Source organism: Otolemur garnettii, unplaced genomic scaffold, assembly GCF_000181295.1.
Source record: "Otolemur garnettii isolate 467f Iridium unplaced genomic scaffold, OtoGar3 scaffold00003, whole genome shotgun sequence".
Lineage (NCBI taxonomy): Eukaryota > Metazoa > Chordata > Mammalia > Primates > Galagidae > Otolemur > Otolemur garnettii.
The window spans coordinates 33,266,197-33,278,191 of NW_003852398.1; the positions used below are offsets into that span (position 1 = coordinate 33,266,197).

At 45.9% G+C, this 11,995-nt stretch overlaps 1 protein-coding gene across 1 annotated transcript in view; it reads left to right on the forward strand.

The window, feature by feature from the left end:
• The first annotated feature begins 1,336 nt into the window (after positions 1-1,336).
• The window catches only part of FGF1 (fibroblast growth factor 1), a 93,484-nt gene continuing 82,825 nt past the window's right edge, over positions 1,337-11,995 (forward strand). The window contains exon 1 of the mRNA XM_023515676.1: positions 1,337-1,718. The gene's annotated coding sequence lies outside the window, so the exon portion shown is untranslated. The remainder of the gene's footprint in view (positions 1,719-11,995) is intronic.

An 11,995-nucleotide genomic window follows, 5' to 3' on the forward strand; every position in this document is an offset into this window, starting at 1 on the left:
GGAGGAAGGGAGGGAGAACCTGGAAACTGACTCCCTAAAAATAATCTTGGGTGTGCTCCTTGGAAAGCCGTGAAGACACCCATCCTGGGGCGATGCAGTCTAGTCACCTGCAGAGGGCAGTGTTGGACAAGCTGTTGTGCCCACTTGCTCTCCCTCAGGACAGCAGAATCCGCAGTGCTGCTAAGATGCTGGAGCCTCGCCCAGGCAGGGCCCAGCCCAGTCCTCTCTGGTGAGTATTTGCACAGTGAATTGTTCATAGGAAAATGGCTCCAATGAGCATGGAGGCCAGAGAGTCTCCATCTTATACCTAGAAGAATCAGGGCCTGGGGCAGTAAATAAACAAAAACCTTATTCTCTTCCTTTCAAAAACTGAATTTAGGAAATAAATCAAGGATTGCAATTATGGGTCTGAATCAAGAATAAGGTTTTGTTTTTCCTTGTATAAAAGGAAAACAACAGTGAAATTAGAACAATTTATATCTTCAGGAGACAGTAGGGCAAAGCGGCAAGAGGTCTAACTCTGGAGTCAGTTGGGAAATGCATCTCACCTAACCTTTCTGAAGCTCAGGTTATGAACCCTTCCAGACATCAGCTCCTCTGTCAAATAGGAGCAAGATTAGACTCCCAGTAGGGATATTGTGAAATCAAATAAGACAATGCAGCAAAAAGTGTTCAGCATATGAATGGCATTTACCAAGAGCTCAATAAATAATACTAATGACTATGATGATATTGAATTGACATTTTGTCAAGCATGACTATTTCAAAACTTTCCATTTATGTGTGAGAAGGAAAAATCACAGGTAAAAGAAAAAAAAATCAAGGTATTTCAATGTCATAAGTTTTACAAGCCTAAGAGTCAAAAGCAGAAATAGCCAGGGCGGAAGGCAGGATGATGTGTTTGTTTCACGGCACCTACGTATGCCGTCCAGGATGGGCGCTGATGAGTGGTCTCTGTATCTAAACTGTGTGCATGAGGACTGTGTGACAGACCACCCCCAGCCTCAGAAGTACCTGCCTTAAAAAAGATTTAAAAAGACATAAAAGTAATGACTTTTTTCATGACATTTAGTCTCTATGAAATCTTAAAGTGTGGTGAAAAAAATAGTTGGACAACTTGCTCGGGTGGACTAAAAGTAAGGCTGGGAGCAAGACCCACCCCACCTTTCTGCCTCTCCTGGGAAGGTAGCAGGGACTAGTGTTCAGAGAGAGGCACGGAGGCGACTTGGAGGACATAGTTGTCCTTTTACCTGGCAGCTGTCCAGACCTCAAATAGCTTTTGTGCTCAGTCCAAAACTAAGATCACATGAGAGGGGGAGAAATAAATACACAAGTGCTTGTCCTTGGGCTTTCTGTGGGTGCACCAGTGTCAGCTGCACTTGCAGGGGCCCTAGAAGGTGGCCTCCCTTCCTGGGCTCCCCAAGGCTGTCAGGGTGAGCGTGGAGAGTGGTTTCATTCACCTCAGTTCTTGGGACTCTTCTGAGCACCATTCACACAAGGAAGGGAGTAGGAGAAAGAGGACAAGTGGATCCAACAGCCTCCATTCCAGGGGAATAAGGGCATCGCCTCCTTTCCTTAGAGGACACTCCCTTCTAGTGGTGAATGGGAACTCCCTTCCTCCTGCAGCAGCCTGCCTGCAGCAGTCCTGGTTATACAGTGTGGACGCTGCAAAGCTGTCACTGCCCCGGAAAGAAAGCACCCAGAGCCAAGGCAAAGAGGTGAGTGCGTCTGTTTGTGCGAGGGGCTCAGGTCGCTACACTCTCCGCTTGGCTTCATGCTTGTGCACAGCACGGACATTCTCCCCACCCCGCCTCCTTTTCCCCCTCTCTGATCTGGGTCTGTGGCAGGCTGGAGTCTATTCATCAAACATTCCTGTACTCTCTTCTCTCATTCAAAGGCCAGTTTGCCCCCAGAAAGAATTGGGTAGGTCTGATTCTTAGCGGAGAAGCGGGAAGTGATTCCTACCAAGTAAATTATCTTTGCTGAGATCCAAAAGGACATTTATTACCAGGAAATCATTAGGCAAATCCCATTATGGTAGAGTTAATGCTTTGTTTTAAAAAGCACTGCATGAAATAGAAAATAAAAGGATGCCAGCTGAGTCTTTGTTATTGTTACTGGAAGAAGAAAAAAAAAAACAGGATATGCAGAGCCTCCTTTCCCTCCAACACCTCCCCTCCCCATCACTCTCTGGCTCCTTGGAGCTCCACAAAATATCTGCTGTGGTTGAGAACAAGAGGGATAAAATCAGGAGTTTGGGGAGAATTGCTCTGTAAGCCAAGAGGATAAGGACATTTGCAGAGTCTTGTTCTCCCTCTAACGTCTCTGTTACAGATATAGGCACAGGGTACCACACGTACCTGTGTCTATTCAGGGACACATACAGATGCCATTATCACTTGCAGATGCCTTCTGTTATCCTGGATACAGGCCATGCCAGACAATGGACAGTAGATATCCATGCTGATGAGAGTGCAACAAAATTCTTACGGGAATAAGGTAGTTACTTGAATAAGTCAGGATTCCTTAGTGACCAAAGACTAAAACCCAGTTTGAAGAGAAGAAAAAAGAGGAAGATTTTTGTTCATGTAACTTGAACAAGCCAAGGTTTTCTTACGGCAGGACCCGGTGCCCAGATGATGGCATCCTGAATCTCTGTCCCTTCCTTAGCATTGCATCCTGTGTCATTCTGTTTCCTGGGAGATTTGCCTGTTGTGGTACCAAGATACCATCAGCTCCTGCTGACATTGTATGGGCACAGCCACCCTACAAGAACAGGTGTTTGCCTTTCCCAGTGGCTCTAGCTGGAGTCTCTGGGTCACACCTCAGAGCCAGTGTGGGTACTGGGCCCATCCCTGTGTGTGGGTAGAGTCATTCCCAACCCCAGACCTCTCGGACTGAAAGCACTGAAGGTGTGCTTTCCCAGAGACAGTCAAGGTGCTCATCCCAGGAGAACAGGGGCTGCATGCACCATGGCCAAGGTCAGTGGTGGCCCCTCTCTGTTGCTTTCTGTGCAATGGTCTAGATTCAGAGTCAAAGCTCCTCCAATATAACTTCTTCTCCTTCTTTCTCCCTCTTCCATGTCACAAAAATTTCCTTTTTTTTTTTTTTTTTTTTTTGGAGACAGAGCCTCAAGCTGTCCCCTTGGGTAGAGTGCTGTGGCATCATGCTCACAGCAACCTCCAACTCCTGGGCTCAAGCGAGTCTCCTGCCTCAGCCTCCCAAGTAGCTGGGACCACAGGTGCCCACCACAATGCCTGGCTATTTTATTTTTCGGTTGCAGCCATCATTGTTTGGCAGGCCCAGGCTGGATTCGAACCTGCCACCTTTGGTGTATGTGGCTGGTGCCTTAACCACTTGAGCCACAGGTGCCGAGCCACAAAAATTTCTTAGTGACAGAATATCTCAGAGGAAGGATAATAATTAGTGGAATAGGTAACTAAAAGATCCCACGGCATAGCCTTCCTTTAGATTCCTGATGGTAGGAAAGACATGTCTGTGGCTCTGTCCCGGACCACCCACCCTGCCTGACCTGCCTGGGCCCCCCGATTGCCTATGCTCACATGGGTCTCCCTTGCCCTGACCCCCGTGCTCCCTGCTGCAGTCCTCTCCTCTGCAGTGTGAACTCTTCTCACCCTGCAAGGGCCCACTGTGGGCCCGCCTCCCCTCGGAGGCCTTCTCTGGCCCTTCAGACTCCTCTGCTGTCTCCATGTCTGAACCTCGATGGCATTAACTGTCAGGATTGAAGTCTATTGTTTGAATTTTACATTTCCAGGGGAGAATTAAGTTTTGTCCCCAGTCCTCTCTGTGGTATCAAAGACATGGTAGGTGTCTGATTGAGTCCAGGTAATTAACCAAAAGAAAATCCGCCTCCTTAAATAGTTTAGGGAGAATGGATACATTTCTCAGGGTCCTTAATTCTGATTTTAAAAGTAATAAAGGCGGGAGGTGGTGGCTTGTCACTATAATCCTAGCACTCCAGGAGGCTGAGGCAGAAAGACTGTTTGAGCCCAGGAATTTGAGGTTGCAGCAAGCTATGTACCTCTGTACGCTAATAAAGACAACAGAGCAAGACTCTGCTTCAAAAATTAAATGAACAAATAAACTAAAATCATATAGTAAATGGCTCAGCACCTATAGCTCAGTGAGTAGGGTGCCGGCCACATACACCGAGGCTGGCAGTTCGAGCCCAGCCTGGGCCTGCTAAACAACAATGACAACTACAACCAAAATATAGCCGGGCGTTGTGGCAGGCACCTGTAGTCCCACCTACTTGGGAGGCTGAGGCAAGAGAATTGCTTAAGCCCAGGAGTTTGAGGTTGCTGTGAGCTGTGATGCCATGGCACTCTACCAAGAGTGACATAGTGAGACTCTATCTCAAAAAGCAAACGGTGAGCTTGGAATGTATGCTGAAGCCCCTACAAGTTCATCTCAAGGCTCACAATGATCCTAGGAGGCAAGAACTGCTGTGATCCCATTATATAGATGGGGAAACTGAGTCTCCAAGAATTGAATCACTTGCCTTAGATCATACAGCTAGTAAGTGGTGATTAGAACCCAGGATGCCCACCATCTCATTTCCTAGTCTATTTATTATTTACATGCCTGTTAGTGGAATTTCCTGTAAAGAGCAAGGGGCAGGTGACTGGTCAGACAGCATAAGAAAGTGCAGGCATTTTAGACCCCTCTTCTGCCACCTTGGCTCTCAGTATTTCTATTCAGGGACGGGGCAGGGGACCCTTATTAGATTCTACCCAGGGGTGAGGGAGCCAACAAGAAGACTGGGACTTCACAAAAGGAGGGGGCTCTTGGGTCTGTAGAGAGTGGGGTGCAGTGCTTTTTAATTAAACGAGGTAGGATGGTCTTGGGGGAAATGTTAGCTGGAGGGCGAGCCTTAGAACTTAAGCTTGCTGCTCTGGCTGCCAGTCGCTATCCACAGCCCAGCTCTTGCTCCTGCCACTGGCTGGGGCCCTCTCTCCGAGGGTGGCTGGCAAAATTTGGAAGGCAAAGCAAATTCCATTTCAAAGGAAACCAAAATTTAGAGAAAATTATGATAATTTTTTTTCTTGCAGTTTTTGGCCAGGCCTGGGTTTGAACCCACTACCTCTAGCATATGGGGCCAGTGCCTTACTCTTTTGAGCCACAGGCACCACCCGATAATATTTTTTTTTTTAATTTGAGATAATGTCTTACTCTTTTGCCCAGGCTAGAGGGCCATGGCATCATAGCTCATAGCAACCTCAAATTCCTGGGCTCAAGTTCTCCTCCTGTCTCAGTCTCCCCAGTACCTGGGACTACTGCTGCCCACCACACGGCCTGGCTAGTTTTTTTATTTTTAGGAGAGATGATGTCTTGCCCTTGCTCGCACTGGTCTCAAACTCCTGAGCTCAAAGGATCCTCCTGCCTCAGGCTCCCAGAGTGCTAGGACACAGATATGAGCCACTGCACCTGGCCAGATGATTATGTTTTTTAATCCTGTGTCCCCACATCAAGCCACTGGCCTCTTGGCTGACCTGGACATCCATGTGCTGCACACCTTGGTCCAGGTGCGTCTTGTTTCTCTGATTCATAGTAGCCCGTTCACATGGGTTAGTATCTTCAAAAGACCAGATCCTATCGATTTATGTCATTTCATTTATCTTCTCAAGATCCTATGAGAAGATCAAAGAGCTGGTGCTCTCCCCTTCCTGCTATTGATAGCACAACGGAAGGACAGTGAGAATGGGTAGTGCCCCGGGATCACACAGAAGGTCCTGGACAGGATGTGAGAGCTCCGAGGGCTTCAGGAGCCCAGCCTGTTCACTTCTTCAAGAGGTTATGATGGGGATGGTGGTGGCGGGGATACACCGGGTGGACATAAATGTCATGTGCAATTTAAAATAGTTTAACGTAGTAAATTGCACGTGAACTTTATGTCTGCCTTGTGTGTATATACACACACATATACATAAATTCTTGCAGTAGATCTTTAAGAGAAAAAAAAAGACACTGCTAGACCCAAGAGGAATAAAAACACATGTTCACACAAAGACTTGTACCTGTACACAATAGCAGCACTATTCATATAGTCAAACAGAAGAAACAACCCAGTGTCAGTTGATGAACAAATAAATAAAATGTGGTGTATCCTTACAATGAAATATTATTCAGCAACAAAAAGGAAAGAAAGTTTGACACGTGCTGCCACATGCACGAACCTTGAAGACATGATGCTAAGTCTTGTACGCTGCCATTTCTCCGAAATAGGCAGAACAGAAAGTAGATGAGTGGTTGACTAGGCTTGGCAGGGATGGAGAATGGGAGTGATTGCTAATGGGTATGGGGTTTCTTTTGGGGGTGACAAAAATATTCTAAAATTACAGTGGAGATAGCCACACCACTTGGTGAATATACCAAAACCACTTAATTGTACACTTTAAATGGGTGAACTCTATAGTATGTGAATTATGTCTCAATAAAGTTGTTTAAAAACCCAAACCACTGCTAGTGAAATAATTAACCCAGGCACAGGGCTTTACTGCAGGATGTGATCTCATCCTGTCGGCTCTGATAAGATTATGTCTTGTCCCATAGAGCTTGGCTGTTAAGACACAGAATTCCAGTGGAAAGAAGATAGATGGAAAAGATAGGATCCATAGATTCCTCCCCAGAGTCGAAAGCAAGAAGATCTTTTTTTCGTCTTTCTTGTACAGATCATTTTATGTTTTATGGAATCAATTTCACTGTTTTATTTTCTCTTCTGGGTTTCAAATCATCCTTCAAAAAGTGTTTCCTATTCTAAGATTATAAATCTTATTAACTAATGTTTTCCTGTAATGCTTTTCTCTAATCTTTCCCTTTAAGGTTTGTCTTCTTACTTCTTTTTTTTTTTTCTTTTTTTGCAGTTTTTGGCCGGGGCTGGGTTTGAACCCACCACCTCTGGCATATGGGGCCAGCACCCTACTCCTTTAAGCCACAGGCGCCACTCTGTCTTCCTACTTTTATATCTCCAATTCATTGGGAACCTAAATAATAAACTGGGGATCAAGACTGGGGTTTTTGTTTCTTTCTTTCTTTTTCTTTTCTTTCTTTCTTTTTTTTGGTAGAGACAGAGTCTCACTTTATCACCCTCAGTAGAATGCTAGGGGGTCACATACTTCACAGCAAGCTCCAACTCCTGGGCTTAGGCGATTTTCTTGCCTCAGCCTCCCGAATAGCTGGGACTACAGGCACCCGTCACAAGGCCCAGCTATTTTTTTTTTGTTGTTGAAGTTTGGCCGGGGCTGGGTTTGAACCTGCCACCCGTGGTATATGGGGCTGGTGCTCTACCCACCGAGCCACAGGTGCCACCCTTTCTTTGTTTCTTTTACCAAATAGCTAGCAATTATTAAACCAGGAGTTCTTAACCCTGGGTTAAAAGGAGCTTGGAGCATCTTGTAACTTCCTAATATTAAAAGTAAAAAAGTGTGTGAGTGTATGTGTGTATACACATTTCATTTTCTGGGGAATAGGGTTCTAGTCTTGTCACATTTTTAAGAGGTTTTGTGACTCAGAAAAATCACGGGGCTTTCTCTATGTCCTAACCTGCCTGGGGTCCAGGAGGACCAGTTGTGCACATTCCTGTGCTCTGAGGCTGACTCAGAACCAACAGGACAATGGTGAGACCCTTTCAGGGGAGGCCCAGGTGACTGTTCCCTGGGGGTAGCCCTCGGTCACATGTGAGTGAGAGTTACCCTGCCTTTGGGGTGGGTGTGCTGCTGAGACAGATAAAGAGGAGTCTCTCTCACTCATCCCCTTGGGCCTATAAAGCTTTAGGGTTTGATCATCAACTGACAAACCAATAGAGGGAACTCATTTTAGCTGACAAATTTGGGGCCTACCTCTCACAATGATTTTGAGGAGGTTCACAGTCTACAGTCTAATAAATAACTGATCAATTGAAATAAAACTGCCATTACAAAGAAGGCGGCAGATGCTATGCGCAGACTCACACTCACATGATAAACACAGTACCCAGGGTGTTCCAGGCAGTGTCTAGCCTAAGGGTGTAGTACCTGAAGCAGTAGCTTCAGCCTGAGCTGGAAACTTAGATTCTAAGTTAGTAGGCCCACCCAGACCTCCTGAATTAGGAACTCTGAGGGTGGGGCCCAGCAATCTGTATTTTAACAAACTCCCCAGGTGTTTGCTGCACACTCAAGTTTGAGAAGCACTGGTCTGGGGACTGAGTGTATCACGGGGAAAAGATATCAAAGACCCTGCTGTCCTCAAGGAGGTGCCACATACACTGGGACATACATTCCAGTATGGGAAAGGGGGAGACAACATACCAATAAGTAAACGATTTGTGAACATGATAATTTTAGACAGTGGTAAGTTCTCTGAGGGATGTAAAGGACAGTGATGGGGGACTGATTTAGAAGAGGTGGTAACGGGGGAGGTGGTTAGCACTGAAATAATAACGACAGAACGGCGCCAGCCATGCAAAGAATCTAGGGGCAGAAAATAAACACACAGGTTCTGGGCAGGGAGCAGAGCAAGTGCAAAGGCCCTGAGGTTGGACCAAGAGTGGCTCAAAGGAGGAAAAGGTGAGGGGAACACAGTGAGTAAGGAGTATGTAGGGTGTGGACTGGGAGAGGCAATTGGTGGTAGTGGGCTTAGCTTTTGCTCTTGGTGCAAGGGAAAGGCACTGGACAGTCTTCAGTAAATAGGGACAGGATCTGATTGACCTTTTAGCAAAATCCTTCTGAAATGAATTGTAGAAGATAAGGGTAGAAGTAGGAAGGCCAATGAGGAGGACGTCAGGATAATCCAGACGAGAAAGATTGGTGCTTGCATGGAATGCACAAAGACCTCTTATTAAATGAGAAACAATGATGCAGAACCCTGTGCACAGTCAGTCATTTTAAAGCAGGTGCACATTAGGAGTTCAAAGACATTTGTGCCCCGGAAAGGATCCACACGTACAAAGTCAAAGGTGGTTATCTTTGGGGAAAAGAGGGTTAAGAGGATCATTTTATACCTTTTCCATAGTGTGCAATTTTATTATGCCTGTATTCTTTTTTACTTAATGAAAATGTTTTAAAATAAAAATTTCCAAATTGGGATTGAGGAAAACATAAAATAATATAGGTAGTGCGTGATCAGTGCCAGAGAGGAAACCCACCTCCCTTGGGTATGTCCCTACCTACGCGTCCTCCCCTGACATTGCTGGAGAGCCGTGCTGACAACCGGGAGCCAGCTCAGACTCTTGGGCTTCCGTGGGATCAGGGTGCGACACTGGACCCAGTTTCTGTCCTGCCGCTCTGGTGATGCTTGGGGCCGACTGGTCTGGAGCAACTAATACAATTTCCTGTGAGCGTCTGCTGCATTTCCCAATGCCCTCCGTCATCTTGGCAGCCAGTGCACTGTGAGGCCAGGGTGCCCTTTATTTAACTGCCTGATTGGGCATAAACAGAAGGAAATGCTTTGCTGGGGGGAGAGAGAGGCTCGCAGCATCTGATTTCTCCTGTCAGCTGATTAGGATTTGTTGTGCCAGAACAAGGTCAAATGAGATTAGAAAGAAAATGCAGTGTGTGCCTGGTGTGCATGTCACATAGCTCTATCATTTATGTAAACAGGATGGATGAAGGGGAAATTTCAAAGCAAACATTGAATGTCAGTCTCAAGATTCAAGGACAAGATGCCAGGGTTTATGTTCTGCCTGGAGAGGAAGAAAATGTATTAGTCGGGGGCATTTTTGAACCCTGCTGAGTCCATCATGCTGGTGCCAAAAAAAAAAGTGATAATTTTATGTCTGATTTTCAAAGGCACTGAGTGCAGAATAAGGAAAACCACGGAAATACCACATTCTACCTTTACTGTCCCTCTAAAGCTCTTATAAGAGGTTTAGATCCAGTTTCTATAAGAGTAGCTGCCTAAGGGCTCTCTATCGAGTTGATTTCTTAGGATGTGGAAGGAAAAAATCTCACCTCCAGCACCACCCACGACACTGTAGATGCAGATGACTTTGGGCAAGCTGGCATCTCTGTGGATAAAGCTGCCAGAACCTTTGCTGGCCTGCCCAAGCTGTCATCTTCTCCCTTCCTCAGAGGACCCCTCTGCAATGAGCAGGCTCTCAGAGAAGGCTCCATCACAGCAGAAATGGCTTTTCAAGTGCTGTGCGAGATTTAAGGGAAGACAGGATTTTTGTTCCACACTCTGCATAGGATCTAGCATATTGCGGATGTTTAATAAGCAGCTTCAACAGCTATTATTTCCACTGACTATTTCCTGGCACGGAGTTGGAAGGCTATTCTGAGCCAGACTTTGGTCCCTCCCACTCTAAATAACAGTGAGGCCAAAAAGCATTCACATGATCATGCCTTAGGACTCAAAAAAAATCTCAATGTATATTTAAAAGATAAATACAGATACATGACCAAGAAGTTGAGATAAAGATAGAAGTTAAGGGATGTGAAAATGAAATTTAAAAAAACTTTTAACACTAGTGGGAATTATATTACAAGAAATATCCTAAAGTACTGAGGGTTCATTATTTCCCCGTATTTGGACAGTAACATTACCAAACCCCTAATAGTAGAGAGAGGAGTACATGTCAGTAGCTAGGGATTGTATTTGCCTAAGAGGAACGAGTGTGTGTGTCTATCATGTTTCACAAATAAATATGATGAAGAAATAAAATAATGACCAGGATTTGCATTCTCAGTGGTTATAGTGTTTAAACAAACCTGGACACATCTGATTGCCATGATCATCCTATGAGTTTGCAGGGAAGATGCGAAGAGGAAAATCTCATTCATGTCCTTAGGAAGGAATCTGAAGCCCCAAGGAGCTGAGTTGCCCAGGAAGGGCCAAGAACACAGCGTGAGCAGGTTAAAGGGCGCTAACCTGAAGCAGGGGGAGCTGGTGTCAGGCACAGTGGAGACTCTAACTAGGGGTGCAACCAGGGTGAGACTCTGAGTCTGCATCTCTGTCCCCAGGTCTTTTAGGGTGTTTTCTGACTTGCAAGTCTATCATTCCATGTAGTTAAAACAAGTTAACATGCATGTCATAAATAGCATAATAATTCTCTAATGTTTATAAGACTATTCTCTGAAATCTTTTTATCATTTTACCATTGAGAAGCCTTTTGGGGATCTTGCAAATAAGAAAGATCATTGTGTTTTAAGGCAAATTATCAGTATCCTTTGAATGTGGGGAAGTGGCAGTTCATGAAGCTTCCAGTCAACAGGGTCTGGAGAAATCAGCCCTCTCCATCCCTTCAGCTCCCTTCTGGGAGCTGCAGCTCATCCGGGACAGCAGGTGTGTGGGGTTGGAGCCTCTAGTTCTGTTATAGGAGATGAGCTCGTCCAGGGCTCGTCCCTTCAGAAGGCACTTAAATGGCTTCTCCGGGGTGCTCTGTGAGGAGTGTGGAGAGCACACTTCACCTCCACCTGCCCCATACCCGAGCAACTGCCCAGGGAGGGAGAGAGCGCGTTTCCAGTTCTGACAGGTCAGCCTGTCTCTGTATGAATCATCGGTGGGCAGACTTGAGTGCATGTGTATACACACACACATAAGCACACGCACTCCTGCCTCCAGCCACATGCCTGCATAAGAGGAGGGCGTCTTCACCAATTATAGGAAAATATTAATCACGTTTCCATTTGCTCTCTTCAAAGATACCTATTGATCCATAACCCTTCAGTCTACCCTCACTCCCCACATTCTAGCAGAAGAGTTATTTGTACAGACTGCTTCTTCCCTTCCCTACCCAAACCCCGCCAGTGGCATTAAAGGCAATGTCCATGGCCCATCGGAGAAATCCCTACCCCTGAAGCTGGGCTCGTCTGAGGATTGACCTAGTCCAATAGAGATAGGCTTAAGTGGTAGTGAGGAATGACATAAATATTCTCTCTGCGGCTCCTTCCCCCTCCCAACCTGGATGGCCATTGCCTTGACTGGCTTTGCAAAATGCCACTTGTAGGGCTTGGCTCTGGGAGGGGCATAGACAGACAGACAGACACACATACACACT